Source organism: Camellia sinensis, chromosome 11 (genome assembly GCF_055761805.1).
Source record: "Camellia sinensis isolate YWXY chromosome 11, ASM5576180v1, whole genome shotgun sequence".
Classification (NCBI taxonomy): domain Eukaryota; kingdom Viridiplantae; phylum Streptophyta; class Magnoliopsida; order Ericales; family Theaceae; genus Camellia; species Camellia sinensis.
In genome coordinates this window covers 132,424,626-132,441,533 of record NC_138971.1, presented here as the reverse complement: position 1 = coordinate 132,441,533, position 16,908 = coordinate 132,424,626, and the positions used below count along the sequence as shown (strand labels likewise).

At 43.1% G+C, this 16,908-nt stretch overlaps 1 pseudogene; it reads right to left on the bottom strand.

The window, feature by feature from the left end:
• Positions 1 to 15,587: 15,587 nt before the first annotated feature.
• LOC145802636 (putative mitochondrial protein AtMg00310 pseudogene) lies at positions 15,588 to 15,947 on the bottom strand (annotated as a pseudogene).
• Between the last annotated feature and the right edge of the window lie 961 nt (positions 15,948 to 16,908).

The following is a 16,908-nucleotide window of genomic DNA, read 5'->3' as shown; positions in this document are numbered from 1 at the left end:
TTTCACCAAAAATTACCCTCTCAATTGCCCCTTAATTCCATCTGCACAGCATGATTGGGATTACCAGTCTACTAGCCGGGCTGGAGTTTTTAAGCTTTTCCAGCCGAGCTAAAAAACCCTTTAGCCTCTCCAGCCGAGCTAAAAACTCCTAAGCTTTTTAAGCCGAGCTATTTTCACTCCGGGCTCTGTTTGTCCGGTCAAAACGTCTCTTCAATCACAGCGTCTGTAACGCTTCCTTTTCCAATGACACGTGGCGGGCTCTGATAGGCTGGGGGTAGCTGTCACGCCGCCCTCGTACTACGAAATTTTTGAACAGTCCTGCCCTTTTTCCTTTCGTCATTTTCTCAAAACAACCCTTCTATCCTTGAATCATCCACCCACACTTTTTACCTTCTCTCTCTGTGCCTCTTCTTCTTCAATCCTGAGTTCGTGCTCTTCTTTTGCTGTTACTGTTTCCAACTCATGTCCTCTTTTCTTCAATCTGGTAAGCAAATCCATTTCCCTTCCCTGTTTTTGCTTTTGTATTTGGTCTATGCATTTTGTTTACTGTATTTTTCAAAACATTTTCTTCCATTTCTGCTTTGCTTCTGTGCTTTTATGGAAAAACATAACCATAAAACACTTGAATGTATGCAATATCCTGTAGAAAACTAGCTTTCGATCTATAATCTTGTCCCAACCGAACTAGAGTCTGTTTGTGCTATATACAGATTAATTCAAACAATAACCGAACTAGGACTGTAGAAATAACAAAAGTTTCAACGAGTCACCAACCCCTAATTCACTTTAGCCGAAATAAGATCACCGAACGAAATTTGAAGTCATTAAACTAGGAACCTCGGTCTTCAACCGAGCTAAGCCTTTGGGGCTAAGCCAACTTTCTTAGTTTCTAAGCCAAACTCAGAAAGCTGCCCCTAGAGGCTCAACCGAAGTAACAAAACTTGTAGTTCAACCGATTTAGGCCTTTGGGGCTAAGCCAGCTTTCTTAGTTTTTTAGACCGAACTCAGAAAGCTGCCCCTAGACGACGAACTGGCCTAACAAAGTCGTTCCCAAAGCAAGTATGCTGAGATGCCTTCCAAGATTTGATCAATAAGAACTTTGCTCAAACCGAGCTATCGAGCATTTTGCTGAACCGAGATAGAACCCGTCCATAAAGCCGAAGTAGGACTTTTTTACCTCGCTTTTAATTTGTAGCACGGTCCAATGATCTGTGCTTAACCCCTGTGTTTTCTACTTTGCAGACTTAGGTTGCCCAGGCACTCCTGCGTGCGCTCAACCGAGCTACTAAGCACAATATTTGCACCGAAATAACTTATTCTTAAATTATACGATAGATGGGGAAGTATAGATGTTTAGTAAATACTCCGGGCGGCCTAGCCGAATTCAGGAAAGACTACCAAATACCTGACGACGTCCATCTGGTCCTGGCCGAAAAAGACGTCATTCCCTGGGACAATGAAGGCTTCGTCCCCTTCACCCTTTTATCCATCATAGAAACCGGACTACGGTTTCCGGTTCAACCGTTGATCTGTGAATTTCTTAGGCAGACCAGATTATGCCCTACCCAACTGTCCACCAACTCCTACCGCATCATCATGGGAATAGCCGAACTAAACCGCCAAGCCGGACTAAATCTTGGCCTGGCCGAAATTTTCCATCAATATTCCATCGGCTCAAAAGAAGATGGGTGGGTCTATTACCTTAGGATACGCTGCCGTCGAGAGAAGATAATTAAATATGCACCGGATAAGGACTTAAACGACGACGATTTTTTCTGGGTCTCTGGGAACTTTGAGGATTTTCAAGCCCCAATTCTTGGCTGACCTATAAATTGGAAAAAAGGAGAGCCTGGTAATTTGACTTCGGTCTTCTTTCTTGTATTTTTTTTTATTTTTTTATTTTGGTTTGTTAGTCTATTAACCGAACTAACAATTTCTTCCGTCACAGATTCTGCCCACCTTCATTCGTTATACAGCTATCCAAACCTTGCAATTTTGCGAGCCGCACTACGATATCCTGAACGTAGTTGGGCCAAATTGCTGAAATTCGAGCCGACCTACCGATACAGTGGTCGCCGTAAAGCCAGAGTAACTGACTTTCTTCTTGAAGACGCCCCAGAGCCGGACCCAACCTTGCCACAAATAAGATTAATTCCATTAACCGCTGAAGAGGAAATGGCCAAGAAGAACAGACTAAGGGCGCTTCTGACCGAGACAAGTGGGCCCGAAGTACCGTTACCAAGCCAACGCAGCCTGCCGTTGTGGCCCTCCCCTCTCAATAGCCATCTTCATCGCGCCGAACCAAACGCGCCCGAACCACCGAGTCTGAACCAAGTTTGGTAGAAGATGAGACTGCTGTTCCACCGATTCTGCCACCGAGCCCCCAACTACAGCCTGCCGACTGAACTATCACCAACTGGGCACCAAAGCTTAGCTTCAACGACCGAGATATCCTAGATGCTGATTCGGTTGTCGCCGAAAAAGATCACTAGTTGGCCTTTAGCCTGGCCAAGAGTGTGTGCCTCCCCAAGGATATGGAGCACCACCAAAAGCAGCTAAATACCGAATTAAAGTCCATTCGGTCTGCAACGAAGTCCATGATCCTGGTAAGCAGCTCTGTCCATTTTTCTGTCTAGTTTTTTAAACTTTTACTTCGGCTCATGGGAAGTCTTTGTTTTGCCAGACAATTCAAAAAAACTACAACACTTACAAGAAAGTGCTGGAACTCAGAAAAACTACAAGGCAAGCTGTAGCAGAAGCCGAAGTGAAGTCGGCTGAGGTAGAAGACATCAAGAAGCAAATGGCCGAGCTACAAGCTGAGAACAGCAGGCTGACCGGACTGGTTAGTTCGGCCGAAGCAGAAAGACAGAAGGCTGCCATAGCTCTGAAGGACAAGTACCTGCGCAAGCTGGTGAAGCTCGAAAGAAAGAAAGATGCCGAAATATCCCAAGTGAAGGAGAGCGCAAAAGAAGCCGGCAAACAAGGCTTCAAGAAGGCAGAGGATGCTTATGCTAAGCAATGCAATGCTGCCAAGGAGCTGTTCTTCAAGTGCGGCTGGAGGGCGGCTGTTGAGAAGCTCGGTCACGATCCACAGACCGAGGTTTTCAACCCTCCAGCCTACTTCATACCGAGCTCCCTTGTGGAGTATGCTAATGCCATGCAAGAGCAATTTCTTGAAGACTCAGATTCTGATGAAGATTCTATTTCTGAAGATACTCCGGTTGTTAGTACGGACCCGTCAGTTCAGTTGGAGCCTACGGTGGAAGACCTGACTATTGAACTACCAGGTGAAACCGTGGTTCCAACCGAAACCACCCTGGCAACCGAGAGCGAGCTCTCTCCTGAAACCGGTCTTCGTTCTGATGCTGATGCTGCCTTTGACGCCGAAATTGAAGATCTTTTTTCTTGATTTTTTCTCTTTTTTGTTACCTTTTCCTTGTAACCGGGCTAGGCCCCTCTGTACTTGCTTTTTAATGAATGAAAATTTTGTTGGACTCTTATTCCGGTTTTGATGTGTGCTTGCACTTGTAATGTCTTCTATTGTTCCAACTGCTATTCCGGTTTTAAATGGTTGAACTATGCTTATCAGCCAACCACTCCTTAGCCGAAATAATTACTTCGGCTGAGGAGTACTCAGAGTTGGTTTTATTCCAGCCAACCATTCTTTGGCCATTCCCATGCTTCGGCTGAAGAGTACTAAGAGTTGGTTTAGTCCAGCCAACCACTCTTCAGCCATACCCTTACTTCGGCTGAAGAGTACTAAGAGTTGGTTTATTCCAGCCAACCACTCTTCAGCCATACCCTTACTTCGGCTGAAGAGTACAAAGAGTTGGTTTATTCCAGCCAACCACTCTTCAGCCATACCCTTACTTCGGCTGAAGAGTACAAAGAGTTGGTTCATTCCAGCCAACCACTCTTCAGCCATACCCTTACTTCGGCTGAAGAGTAACAAGAGTTGGTTTATTTCAGCCAACCACTCTTCAGCCATACCCTTACTTCGGCTGAAGAGTAACAAGAGTTTGTTTAATCCTGCCAACCACTCTTCAGTTATACCCTTACTTCGGCTGAAGAGTAACAAGAGTTGGTTTAATCCAGCCAACCACTCTTCAGCCATACACATACTTCGGCTGAAGAGTACTAAGAGTTGGTTTATTCCAGCCAACCTCTAAGTTAGTTTTTTCCAGCTAACTTAGAACACTGTTTGGTTGTTCTGACCAAACGTCCTGCAGCCTGGATCCTTATCCTGGGCTTAGGAAGGGTGTTGGTTTATTCCAGCCAACCTCTAAGTTAGTTTTTTTCCAGCTAACTTAGAATATTGTTTGGCTATTCCGACCAAACGTCCTGCAGCTTGGATCCTTATCCTGGGCTTAGGAAGGGTGTTGGTTTATTCCAGCCAACCTCTAAGTTAGTTTTTTTTTTTTTCCAGCTAACTTAGAATATTGTTTGGCTATTCCGACCAAACGTCCTGCAGCCTGGATCCTTATCCTGGGCTTAGGAAGGGTGTTGGTTTATTTCAGCCAACCTCTAAGTTAGTTTTTTTTTCCAGCTAACTTAGAATATTGTTTGGCTATTCCGACCAAACGTCCTGCAGCCTGGATCCTTATCCTGGGCTTAGGAAGGGTGTTGGTTTATTCCAGCTAACCTCTAAGTTAGTTTTTTCCAGCTAACTTAGAACAAAAGGTTTGTAATATTCCTATCTTCACTAAAACTAACTTTTACAAAAAACAACTCATGCTGAAAAAGAATTGGTTGTTTTATTGAAAAAAAAAAGAAATTACATGTTTGAAAGAAAAAAAAAACTAAAAATAGAACAACTTGAGATTGGCCGTGTTCCATGGCCTAGGGATTGCTTTGCCGTCCTTGTCTTCTAGGTGGTATGCCCCTTTGCCTGCTAACCCAACTACTTTGTAAGGACCTTCCCAGTTTGGCCCTAACTTGCCATCTCCTGGTACCAAGGTGTTTCCCATTACTTTGCGCAGTACCCAATCGCCAATCTTGAATTATCTTGGATGCACCTTTTTGTTGTATTTTCTAATTAATTTTCGTTGGTATGAAGCAATGTGAACTAATGCCCTTTCTCTTCTTTCTTCCGCAAGGTCGAGTTCCAACGCTATGGCTTCTTCATTTAAGTCTGGATCAAAATTTTCGCTTCGGATTGTGGGGAGGCCAACTTCCAGTGGGATTACTGCTTCTATTCCATAGGCTAAGGAGAATGGTGTCTCTCCTGTTGATCGTCAAGGTGTGGTGCGGTAAGCCTATAAAACATAAGGAAGTTCGTCTGCCCACTTGCCTTTTGCCTTCTCTAGTCTTTTCTTAAGTCCATCCAAGACGACTTTATTTGATGCTTCTGCTTGGTCATTTGCTTGAGGATATGCCGGTGTAGAATTGTAGAACTCTATCTTGTATTCTTCACAAAAGCCTCTGAAGATTCTGCCGTCGAACTGAGTACCATTGTCTGAGATTAGGGCCTTTGGTATGCCAAATCGAGTGATGATGTTTTGCCAGACGAACTTCTTCACATCTTTTTCCTTGATTGATGCCAATGCTTCTGCTTCCACCCACTTTGTGAAGTAGTCTGTTGCTGCGAGAAAGAACTTCCTGCCGCCGGGTGCTGTTGGAAGTGGTCCTACTATGTCCAAGCCCCACATTGCGAAAGGCCATGGGCTAGTCAATGGTAGGAGTTCTCTAGCTGGTTGATGTATTTGATGTGCGAATTTTTGGCATTTTTCACACTTCTTGACATATTTCTCTGAGTCTGCCTGCATGTATGGCCACCAATAACCTTGCGAAATGGCCCTGTAAGCTAGTGACCTTCCTCCTTGATGGCTTCCGCACACCCCTTCGTGTATTTCGAACAAGAATGCTTCCACTTTGCTGGGATGGACGCACTTTAGGTAAGGCCCTGAGAATGACTTCTTGTATAATGCCAAAGATGGAGATAGCCAAAATCGCTGCGACTTCGCTCGTATTCTGTTGGCTTCTTTTTTCTCTTCTGGTAGGATGCCGTGTTTTAGGAACAAGATGATGGGATCCATCCAAGAGGGGCCTAGTTCTGTGCAACATACTTCTTCTGCTTTGGGGTCTTCTATGCTTGGTCTAGGTAGGTAGTCGATTAGTAGTGGATGAGGTATGGAGGAATCTGCCATTGAGGCGAAGCCTGCTAGTTCGTCTGCTCTGTTGTTTTCCTCCCTGCCGATTTGCTCTATCCTTACTACTTCAAATTTCTTGATCTCTGTTCTGACCAACTCTTGGTACTTGGCCATCCTATCATCCTTCGCTTCATAGTCGCCAGAAATTTGATTTACTACCAGCTGTGAGTCGCTGTAAACCATTAGTTCGGTGGCCTTCATGTAGTATGCCGATTTGAGTCCTGCGAGAAGCGCTTCATACTCCGCTTCGTTGTTTGATGCTGGGAAGCCAAGGTTGATTGCTTGCTCTACAACCAGGCCGTCTGGGGAGATGAGGACTATGCCAAGTCCTGCACCATGCCGATTGGATGCTCCATCCACAAAGAGCTTCCACATCTCTCCAACGAATAACTTCCAGCACGTGGAGGGGTCAGATGATGTCGTGGGGTCAAGAATGGTGTTTTCTTCAAGTTCCATGCTTGCTGTCTGCCCTTCGTCATTTGATTGTACTGTTGGTGAGCCTTGGTTTGCTTCTTCCTTGCTGTCTTTAGTCTGGTCTGCCTTGGAGTCTGACTGAGTGCTAACTGCTAGGGGTTGCGCTATTCCGGCGTCAACTTCCATCCTTAGTTCGGTTGTGTCAGTTAGGTCGACTGGGTAGATATGATGACTACCAGGAGTAAACTCTGCGACGAAGTCTGCCAAGGATTGGGCTTTTACTGCGGTTCTGGGTTAGAACTTGATGTCGAATTGTCCCAACTCTACTGCCCACTTCAAGATTCGCCCAGAAAAGTTCGCCCTCTCGAACAAAGCTTTTAGTGGAAAAGCTGTGAGGACAACTATGGTGTGGGCATGAAAGTAGTGTGCCAATTTCCTTGAGGCCATCATTAAGGCTAATGCTAGTTTTTCCAGTGGCAAATACCTCGTTTCGGCTCCCAGCAATGTCTTGCTGACATAATAGATGGGCAGGTGTTGGATTCCTTCTGCACGAACCAACACTGCGCTAACTGCGTGCTGAGATACTGCCAGGTACAAGAAGAGTTCTTCACCAGGTACTGGGGTGACAAGCAGTGGTGGGGAAGACATATATTCCTTCAAGCTTTCCAGAGCTTGGTCGCATTCTTCATCCCACTCAAACTTGGCCTTTAAAGCTTGAAAGAATGGTCGTAGTTTGTCTGACGATCTGCTTATGAACCGATTGAGCGCAGCCGCCATGCCGGTGAGATGCTGCACTTCTTTGACTGAGTTTGGTCTCTCCAACTCCTGGATTGCTTTGATCTGGGAGGGGTCTGCTTCTATACCCCGGTTGGTCACAAGGAAGCCCAAGAATTTGCCAGATCCTACTCCGAATGCGCACTTGGACGCATTGAGGCGCAACTTGTGTTTCTTCAAGACTTCAAACATTTCTCCCAAGTCCTTGAGATGGTCATTCTCATCCTTGCTTTTGACCACCATGTCGTCGATGTAAGCCTCCATTTTTCTGCCTAACAATGGTTCAAACATCTTGGTGACCATCCGTTGGAATGTCGCCCTTGCGTTCTTTAGGCCAAAGGGCATGACCTTGTAGCAGTATAATCCTCTTGGTGTTGTAAAGGATGTGACCTCCTGGTCTGGTTCATGCATGGCAATTTGGTGGTAGCCTCTGTATGCATCCAGAAAGCTAAGTCGGTTGTGTCCCGCCGTTAGGTCCACTAGTTGATCTATCCGTGGTAGAGGAAAGCTGTCTTTTGGGCACGCCTTGTTGACTGTTTTGTAGTCGACGCAGACTCGCCATTTGCCATTTTTCTTTGGTACTACGACTGTGTTGGAGATCCATCTTGGGTAGTGCACTTCTCTAATTGCTCCTGCCTCCAGCAGGTTGCTTACTTCTTCTGCTACTATTTCGGCGTGGTGGAGTGCCGATCTGCGTGTGCGTTGAATGACTGGTCTGGCGGATGGGTGGACATTGAGTTGGTGACTGATGAAGTTTGGATCAATGCCTGGCATGTCGTAGGGCGTCCAGGCAAACACTTCGATGTTAGAGGTCAAGAATTCCAAGACCTCTAATCTCTCAGCGCTGGACAACGATGAGCCAAGCAAGAAGAACTTATCCGAGTTCTTCTCATCTATTTTTACCTCCACCAAGTCCTCCACCGCTTTCTGATCAGCCTCTTTACCGACGTTCGCGAATAGTTCATTACTTTCAGGTTCCTCCACCGAATGAATGTATCCTTTGGCAGCGCGGCTGCCATTTACCGTGGCGAAACATTGTTTTGACATGATCTGATCTCCATATACTTCTTCAATTATACCGGTGTCGTTGGGGAACCGCATTACCTGATGGTAGGATGACGCTACCGAACGCATGGCGTGCAGCCATGTTCTGCCCAAGATGATGTTGTAAGTGGAGGGGACCTTTAATACCCAGAACTCCACTTGTTTTGTTACGCTTCCTGCTCTGAATGGAAGAATTATTTTGCCGACGGGCCACTCTGGCATGGAGTTGAATCCAATTAGGGGAGAGACTGCAGCCGCCAAGTCTTTGTCTTGTAGCTTCAGTTGTTTAAATGTGTCGTAGTACATGATTTCACATGAACTACCCTGGTCAATCAGAATCCGCTTGACGTCAAAATCCTTGACTCGGAGAGTGACGACTAGGGCATCATTGTGAGGACAGTATATTCGATCCAAGTCTTTATCCGAAAAAGACATAACATTTGTTGCCTCTGTCTTCCCCTTCTTGATGGCAGGTTGTGCACTTAACACTTCTCTAAAGTGCTCAGCCTTCTTGATTGATCCCTTGAGCTCGCATACACGCTCAGGTTCAAAGACTCCATGTATTACATTGATAATGCCTTGAGGTGGGGCGTCGATTGGCATTCCGTTGGGGTTATTGTGATCTTGGGGGGCTGGTAGCGTCCCTCCTTCAATATATTTGTCCAAGTGGCCTGCTGCCACCAACTCTTCCAAGTGTTGTCTCAATGGCGTGCAATTCTCCGTGTGGTGTCCCTTTTCTTTGTGGAAGGTGCACCGCGATTTTTCGTCATAGTCCTTCTGGGCTTCTCCTAGCTTGGCTGGCCACTTGACGAAAGGCTCATCCCTTATCTCACTTAGAATTCGATATATTGGTTTCTTGAACACCGTGGTTATGGCAGTGCGGATTCTCAACCATCTCTTATCGGGGTCTTCTCCGTTATCTCGTCTGCCACGTCCGTTTCTGTTACTTCGGTCTACCGTGTTGACCTTGGCTGAGGTTTTCTTTTCTGGTATTGCGGTCGCACTAGATTTTGCTTTGGTACGTGCGCCATCCTCTTCTACCCTGATGTGCTGATGCACTCTTTCCATCAGGGCTTCCATAGTGAGGGGTGGCGTCATGGTAATCGAGTCCCTCAGTTTGTTCCCAACTGGAAGGCCTCTTTTATATTGTGCAATGGCGAGATTGGTGGGGCAGTCCCCTATCTGATTGAATGTCTCCCAGTAGCGACTGTTGTAAGATCTGAGGGTCTTTTTCTCACCTATGTCGATGGAGAAAAGCTGGTCGATCTCCACCTGGGTTTTAGTGTTCGTTCTGAACCTTGTTACGAATGCTTCTGCCAATTGCGCCCAAGAGGCTATGTTGCCCTCAGGAAGTTTCTCGAACCAAGTCAAGCCGAGGTCGCCATGACTTGATGGGAAGAGTATGCACATTAAGGCCTCGTTTCGCCTGTATACAGCCATGACTTGGCGAAAATAGCTTAAGTGTGAATAGGGATCCGTCTTCCCTTCATATGTAGTGAATTTCGGCTGAAGGAAGCCTGATGGTAGGGGCGCGTTTTCGATCGCTGGAACAAACGGTGAAGTCTGCAGCCTTGCTAATGCCTTGTCCGTCGGTTCATAGGCAGGACGCGGTATTGGCATTCCAACCTCGACGCTTCCATGCGTCCGAGGAGCCAACCGCTGCAAGGCTGAAACTCTATGTGGATCCCTTGCCCTGGCATCCTCCTTGCATCGTGCTTTCTCTTCGAGCACGGTTCGTAAGTCGGATGATCTGGGTAATTCCGTCTGTTTAGATCTGGTTTGGTGCGAATGCGAGGGCCAATATGTGCTTCCTTCAGTGTATGACCTTTCAGATCTCGTCCTCTCAGACCTGAAGTGACGAGTTTTGGAAGACCAGGATTGAGTGTCGCCTGTCCTGAGGCTTCTGCTCTCTCTTTGCGAGGGTGTAATATTCCTACTACGATTTTCTGAGTGGCGAGGGGGAGTCTTGTTTTTGCGCCCCTCTCCTGTTGCCACTTCTTTTTTCTTCATCTGGCATTTCAAGGCCTCCATGTCCGCCACCATCTTCTTTATCAATTCATCTTGCTCTTTCACGCGATCTTCTAGAGCTTGAGGGTCAATCCTCCGTCTTTGCCTGTCGGGACTTTGAGAATGGGATTGACGGGGGTTGTGAGTCCGTCTCCCCCTAGCATCCCTCATGGAGGTATGTCTTTGGGGCTCCAAGTCTGCCATGGGAGGGACAGAAGGTAATCCTTCACGCCTTGCGCCCCCTTCTGGAGTTAGTCCGTCGACGGCGGACTGCGGCAATTCTTTAATGTGTGCCATTGAATGTAAAGGGGAGAAGCTTTAATCAAAAGGTTTTGTTCTGTCTGTTCTTTCGCACAGACGGCGCCAATTGTACGGGGAAGAAATAATTCTCCTCGTATAATCCTGTTGACTAAGTCCACGCTTCTCCGTATGACGTCGCTTTGTCACCTGAAAACACAAACGTGAGCTAGCCGGCGGGTGTGTGCCGGAAACCTCTCCGATGCCTAAGTCAGAAAACTTGACAAATAGACAAAGCTCAATGTATTCAGGAAGCAAAATTGTATGTTGTGTTATGTTACCTCCTCCAAGGTGATGCTTGTGAGCTTTTATAGGTTTCGAGTGGTACAATCCTAGTGAGAGTTTTATTCCTCCATGCAGAGTCCTCCTAGGATTCATACTCCTAAAGGATAATGCTTATCCTTTTACACCCCCCCACTGCTTAAACCAAGTGGGATGGTTTTCACCACGGCCGAACTGCCATACGACCGAGATAAACCTGGCTATTCTGAGCCACAGAGTAGGCCGTACGAACAGTAGTTCGGTTCTTCCTCTTGCCTCGCCATATCTCGGTTCTCTCTTACACGAACCATGGTGTGTTTAGACCGATCTAATGAATAGCAACATTCCCACCGACCTACCCAGAATACATCATGATCGGACTATCTCTGAGACCGGCCTAACTCCAAGTTGCACGGACCGAAGTAACTCAACATCTCTTCTGGGCTGGAGTAACTTAATCACTCTTGAACCGGAGTAACTTTATCTCTCTTGGGCCGGAGTAACTTTTCGGCCTTTTTTACACAGTCCTTCGTACTTTAGGCCACAAAGTCCATCTCACAGCTCGGCTCAATTTTCACCAAAAATTACCCTCTCAATTTCCCTATTTCATATCACACAAAACAAGCTCTGGTTCACACAAAGTTACGACCTTTTAAAATTTCAATACCATATAAATATCAATCTCCGTTTTTAATTTATAAATAGAAAGATATATGTATGTGCATGCCATTTTTTAATTTGTAAAAGACTAAAAAGTGCATAGATAATGCAAAAAAAAAAAAAAAAAAATCACAGATTGGCATCAAATATTGTATATATCGGAGTGTTTTGAGAAGTTGATAAAAAGCTAACTGTTTGACTTTTTTAGTGACTATTTTGATAAAAAAGTTGACTTTTTTTGTGACCTTTTTGTGACTTTTTTGGGAGAATATGATAAAAAGTCAAAAAATTGACTTTTTATCAAGTTCTGAAATTACCCCATAGATAGCACAGATGATGCACAAATGACATAAATAGTGCACACATATCCTTATTTTTTAAAAATGTATATATATATATATATATATATAAATGTGAAATTTGATTTTTAAAGTTTTTAAAATTTTAATATTGGAGTTTTTCATTTATTTCATACTCTGTTATAAACAGGAGTTTTGAGCACTAAGTACAATTTATGTGGTTCATTGGTTCTTATAGGCAAGAATACTTGATGGGATATAAAATAAATAGTGACTCTCACAAAATACAATCTCTACAATCTCAAAATGATTTGAATTATTTATGTTATTATCAAACACAACTTTCAAAAAAAATTAAAATACATCAATAGTCAATACATCAATGAGAGTCAATGAGAATCCTTTTTTGTGAGGACCCTAAACATTTTCCAAAATAAATATGACTGTATAATTTTAGTACTTCGGCTTCTCTCTAATCAGAGGAGAAACAACAATGTTACTTGTACAGAATGTATTCTTTACACATGTTTTATAGTATTTCTCGAAGATAAATTAGATAGGTCCAGCCGAGCAATTTGCTGGCACCAAGTGTAATTTACACAAATAAATGTCTCATTTATGAGTAGAACGGGCCTAGCCCATCCGGAATTTGCTAAAATTGGAAATGGGTTTTCCAATCAAAAAAAGAAGAGCCCAAGTTTTGGGTGAAGAATTGATCATGGGTTTTTTATGGGCCCAAGTTGCTTACATTTTTCCAAATACAAAAATTGCTTCATTTTTTCATTTTTTTTTGCGTTTTCAAAAACAAAAAGGGTTGCTCTAAAAAAATAAAAAATAAAAATTCCGGAAACTGTTTTTGAAAAAACATTTTTTTGTCTCTATAAAAACAAAAAATATTATTGTGTTTGGTTTCAATTTTTTGAATTTAATTTTCTAAAAATTGAATATTTTGTTTTTCGTATTTTTTTTAAATTTTTAGTGAATATTTTAAAAATTTTAAACAATTTTTTTACTTTTTCATATACACCTTACTTAGATGTATTTAAAAAGTAAAATATTTGTAAAAAAATATTTTAAAAAATCAATAAATACACAAGAATATAGAAAATGTACTGAATTTTTGTATTTTTATTTTTGTTGTAATTTTGGTATTTTGTGAATTTTTAAAGATTTTTTTCACAAATATTATACTTTGTAAGTATATTTATGTTAAGTGTATCTAAAAATTAAAATAAACTACTTAAAATATTTAAAAAATTCAATAAAAACAAAAAAAAAATACGAAAAATAAAAAAATTTAATTTTCTAAAAAGTGAATCTTGAGTTATGAAACCAAACAAGCTAGTCTTTGTAATTTTTTTTAATTTTTTTTTTAGAGAGTAGAGGGTTGGCCCCCCTAAGGAATGGGAACTTTACTCAACAAAATATGCACTAAATTAGCAGGGGCCTTAGCAAATCACATCCGCTTGTCTGGAGCTTCCTTCGCTATTTGTGCCAAATGATGAGCCATAAGGTTGCCATTTCGCTGCACATGTGAGACACAGAAATGTGAAAATTGCTTGCTACGAGAAATGACACATTGTAAAAAATGACCAAACGAAGCACAAAGATTGTTATCTTCTTGGATCGCCTTCACCACAGTTAAAGAGTCACCTTCCAAATGAATGTTTGTTAACCCCAACTCTGTTGCAAATTCCAACGCCTTGACAGCCGCAATAGCTTCAATACAATCTGCCTCATGTTGGAACAATCTTCTGTGAACAACAATAAATTGAAACAAAAATCAAACAAGTAAAATAAATAACATACCGAAATTATTTTACCAAACCGAATAAATATTTAAAGACCAAGTCAAATGCGTGACACTCTGTCCTTAAGACAGTTCGTCCCATTACGGTACTTACGGTTATGTGGTGTCTATCTCCAAGGATACAATGATCTTCACAAATTTGTAGTAGCACTCCAAACAAATTTGTCTGGTGAACTAGAACCTTGTGTTCTATACTCTCTTTATTTTTCCTAAAAATTAATATGAAGAATTTATGCAAATAGAGCAAAGTTGGACAGCAATAAAATCAATTTTTCTGTCTATTTTCTAAATGCAAAAGACTAAGAAATGGCCTCTATTTATAGGCAAAAGAACAGACCCGAACAGGTATATATTTGAACCGAACAGGTGCAAATTTTGAATAAACAGATGCAAAGCAAAACTGAACAGATACAGTGCTGTTTCAGACATATAACTGCTGGCAACTACTGCAGTTATATATTTGTTAAGGAACTACACAACAACTGAATCTGTTATGGTCTTTTTGAACTTGTTGGACATGGACTGAATGAGGAAATTAAATTTTCCCGCAAGTAATTTTGAAAAAATTCAAATGAATTTTGTCCAAAAAAATAATTAATATAAGAACCGACCCGACACACACCCGTACCCGGTCGGATGGACGGTGGCGGCGCGCGTGTGTAGTGGTTTGGGCTAAGGTTCATTTTGTCCATAACTCCTCCCTTCTACAAACTTGGGGTGCCCCTTGGGGCCCAACCCAAGTTAGTACACCAAGAGCTTATATACACACAAAAACTCTCTTAAAATTTCAATGTGAGACAACCCAATTCAAGGAAACCCACATTTACTTTTTAATTGTCCATTTCACGTATTCGAAAACGACGTCAAATTCCCATTTACTCATAAATGGTTTTGACGAACCGTCTTTACTACGTGACTTGCCATGCGGCAAGGAACACGTCACCTCTTCGGACCCAACCCAAAAGAGGTTTGGGCCCACTCAATTTTAGGCTTAAAGTTGGCCCAAAATAAGCCTTATAAAAGCCAATTTTCCAACACTTCCATCCATGTCGGAATTTGTTCCGATAAAGCTACTATCGGCTCACCACGCTGATCACGAATCAGGACCCCTACACCACATGACTGCTGTCTTTTGAAAGTGGCCCCGTCAAAATTCACTTTAAAGAACCTCCCCGCCGGCGGACTCCACTTCTCCATACCACGGTCCACTTGAAGCCCACGCATATTGGATTGTGCCTGCCCGAAATCTTGCAACAAGACTAACATCATTTGAACAGCTGAAACAGCCGAGCGATCAACATTATTGAATATGGCATGATTTCGAGAGGACCACACTCCCTAACATATGGCGAAAAACAATCCCAATGTATCCTTATCAGAACCACGCCCAATTTCATATGCCCAACTTATAAAATCAAGACCAACTCCCTTATCTAGCAGAAACAATAATGGGCTTTGGTGCCACACCTCCTGCGCCATCGAACATCCCCAAAAACAGTGCATTAACGTTTTTGACTCATCACCACAGCGAGCACATGTATCCTCCGTTATCAAATGTCGATACCGAAGGACTGATTTAACCAGTAGAATATTGGAGCAACACTTCCATGCAAATACCTTAATCTTATTGGGAATCCAGAGGCGCCATACTCGCTTCCAAAACCAGGCAACATGTTACACATCTGACCCAGACCCTCGCCCTTCCCACATGCTAAGACTCATTTGCAAATGGTAAGCCAAAGGAACCGAAAACAACCCACTTCTCGTATAGTGCCACACCAACATGTCAGGTATACCTTGACAGTAAAGAGGAATTTGCTTAATGGCAACCACGTCCATCTCCAAAAAATTCTCATGTAGCAAACGTAAGTCCTAGCATTTCCTATCCTGATCAATAAGATTACTGACAAATGCACCCGCTAATGGTTCTGTAAGAGGAGAACAAACACAAAAAAAGTAAGGCCTCGACACCCATTTTGCACCCCAGATCTGAACTGAGCGCCCATCCCCAACTCTCCACCGCAATCCAGCTTCCAAAAGCGGCCTAGCATTAAAAATACTCCTCCATGTGCATGATGGATTCGGCCCAACACCAGTTTGAAGAAAATTTGCAGAAGGATAATACTTGGCCTTCAAAATTCTGGCAAACAATGAATCAGGCGACGAAATCAACCTCCACCCTTGTTTGGCCAACATAGCTTTGTTGAAAGCCTTCAAGCATCGAAACCCCATCCCGCCCATTCATTTTGGATCACAAAGAATTTTCCGTTTATTCTCTCGTTGTCCTCACCAATAGTTACTCACCATAGAATCAATCTCCCCATAAAGCACACCAGGCATTTCAAAACAGGACATAATGTACGTGGGAATAGATTGTGCAACTGATTTTATCAAGACATCTCTACCAGCCTCCGATAAATATTTTTCTTTCCACCCATTCAGTCGTTTCCAAACTCGGTCTTTAACATAGTTGAACATCTCTCGTTTAGATCGACCAACAATGTATGGCATGCCAAGATATTTCCTAGATTCCACCATAGTGCCAACCCCCATTGCAGTCCTCAACACCTCCTGAGTATCCACCTCAACATTCTTGCTAAAGCAAATAGCCGATTTCTCAAGGTTGATTTTTTGGCCTGATGCTAACTCATATTTTTCAAAAATATCTTTAACCACAATTAATTCTTACAAGTTCGCAGCACCAAAAAGCAAGCTATCATCTGCAAAGAAAAGGTGGGACACACGAGGACTCCCTCTACACACTACCACACTAGTGAACTGACGCTCTTCTTCGGCCCGATTGATTAAAGATGAAAGACCCTCCGTACACAACACAAACAAATAAGGTGACAGTGGATCTGGGTGTGGGGAACTTGCGATGGAGATTTTTTGGGTTCTATGGCCATTCGGAAGTTGTTCACAGAAGGGTCTCATAGGAGTTGCTTCGTCGTTTGGATGGTTTATCAGATCTACCATGGATGGTTATGGGTGACTTCAATGAAATTTTGTTGCCATCAGAGAAATTGGGTATGAGCCAACAAAGTAGAGTTCAGATTCAATCCTTACAACAAGTGCTTTTGGATTGTATGTTAGCTGACTTGGGTTTTTCGGGGCCCAAATTTACATGGTGTAATAATAGACCATCTAGGATGGTTCGTGAACGTTTAGATAGAGAAGTGGCTAACGTAGCTTG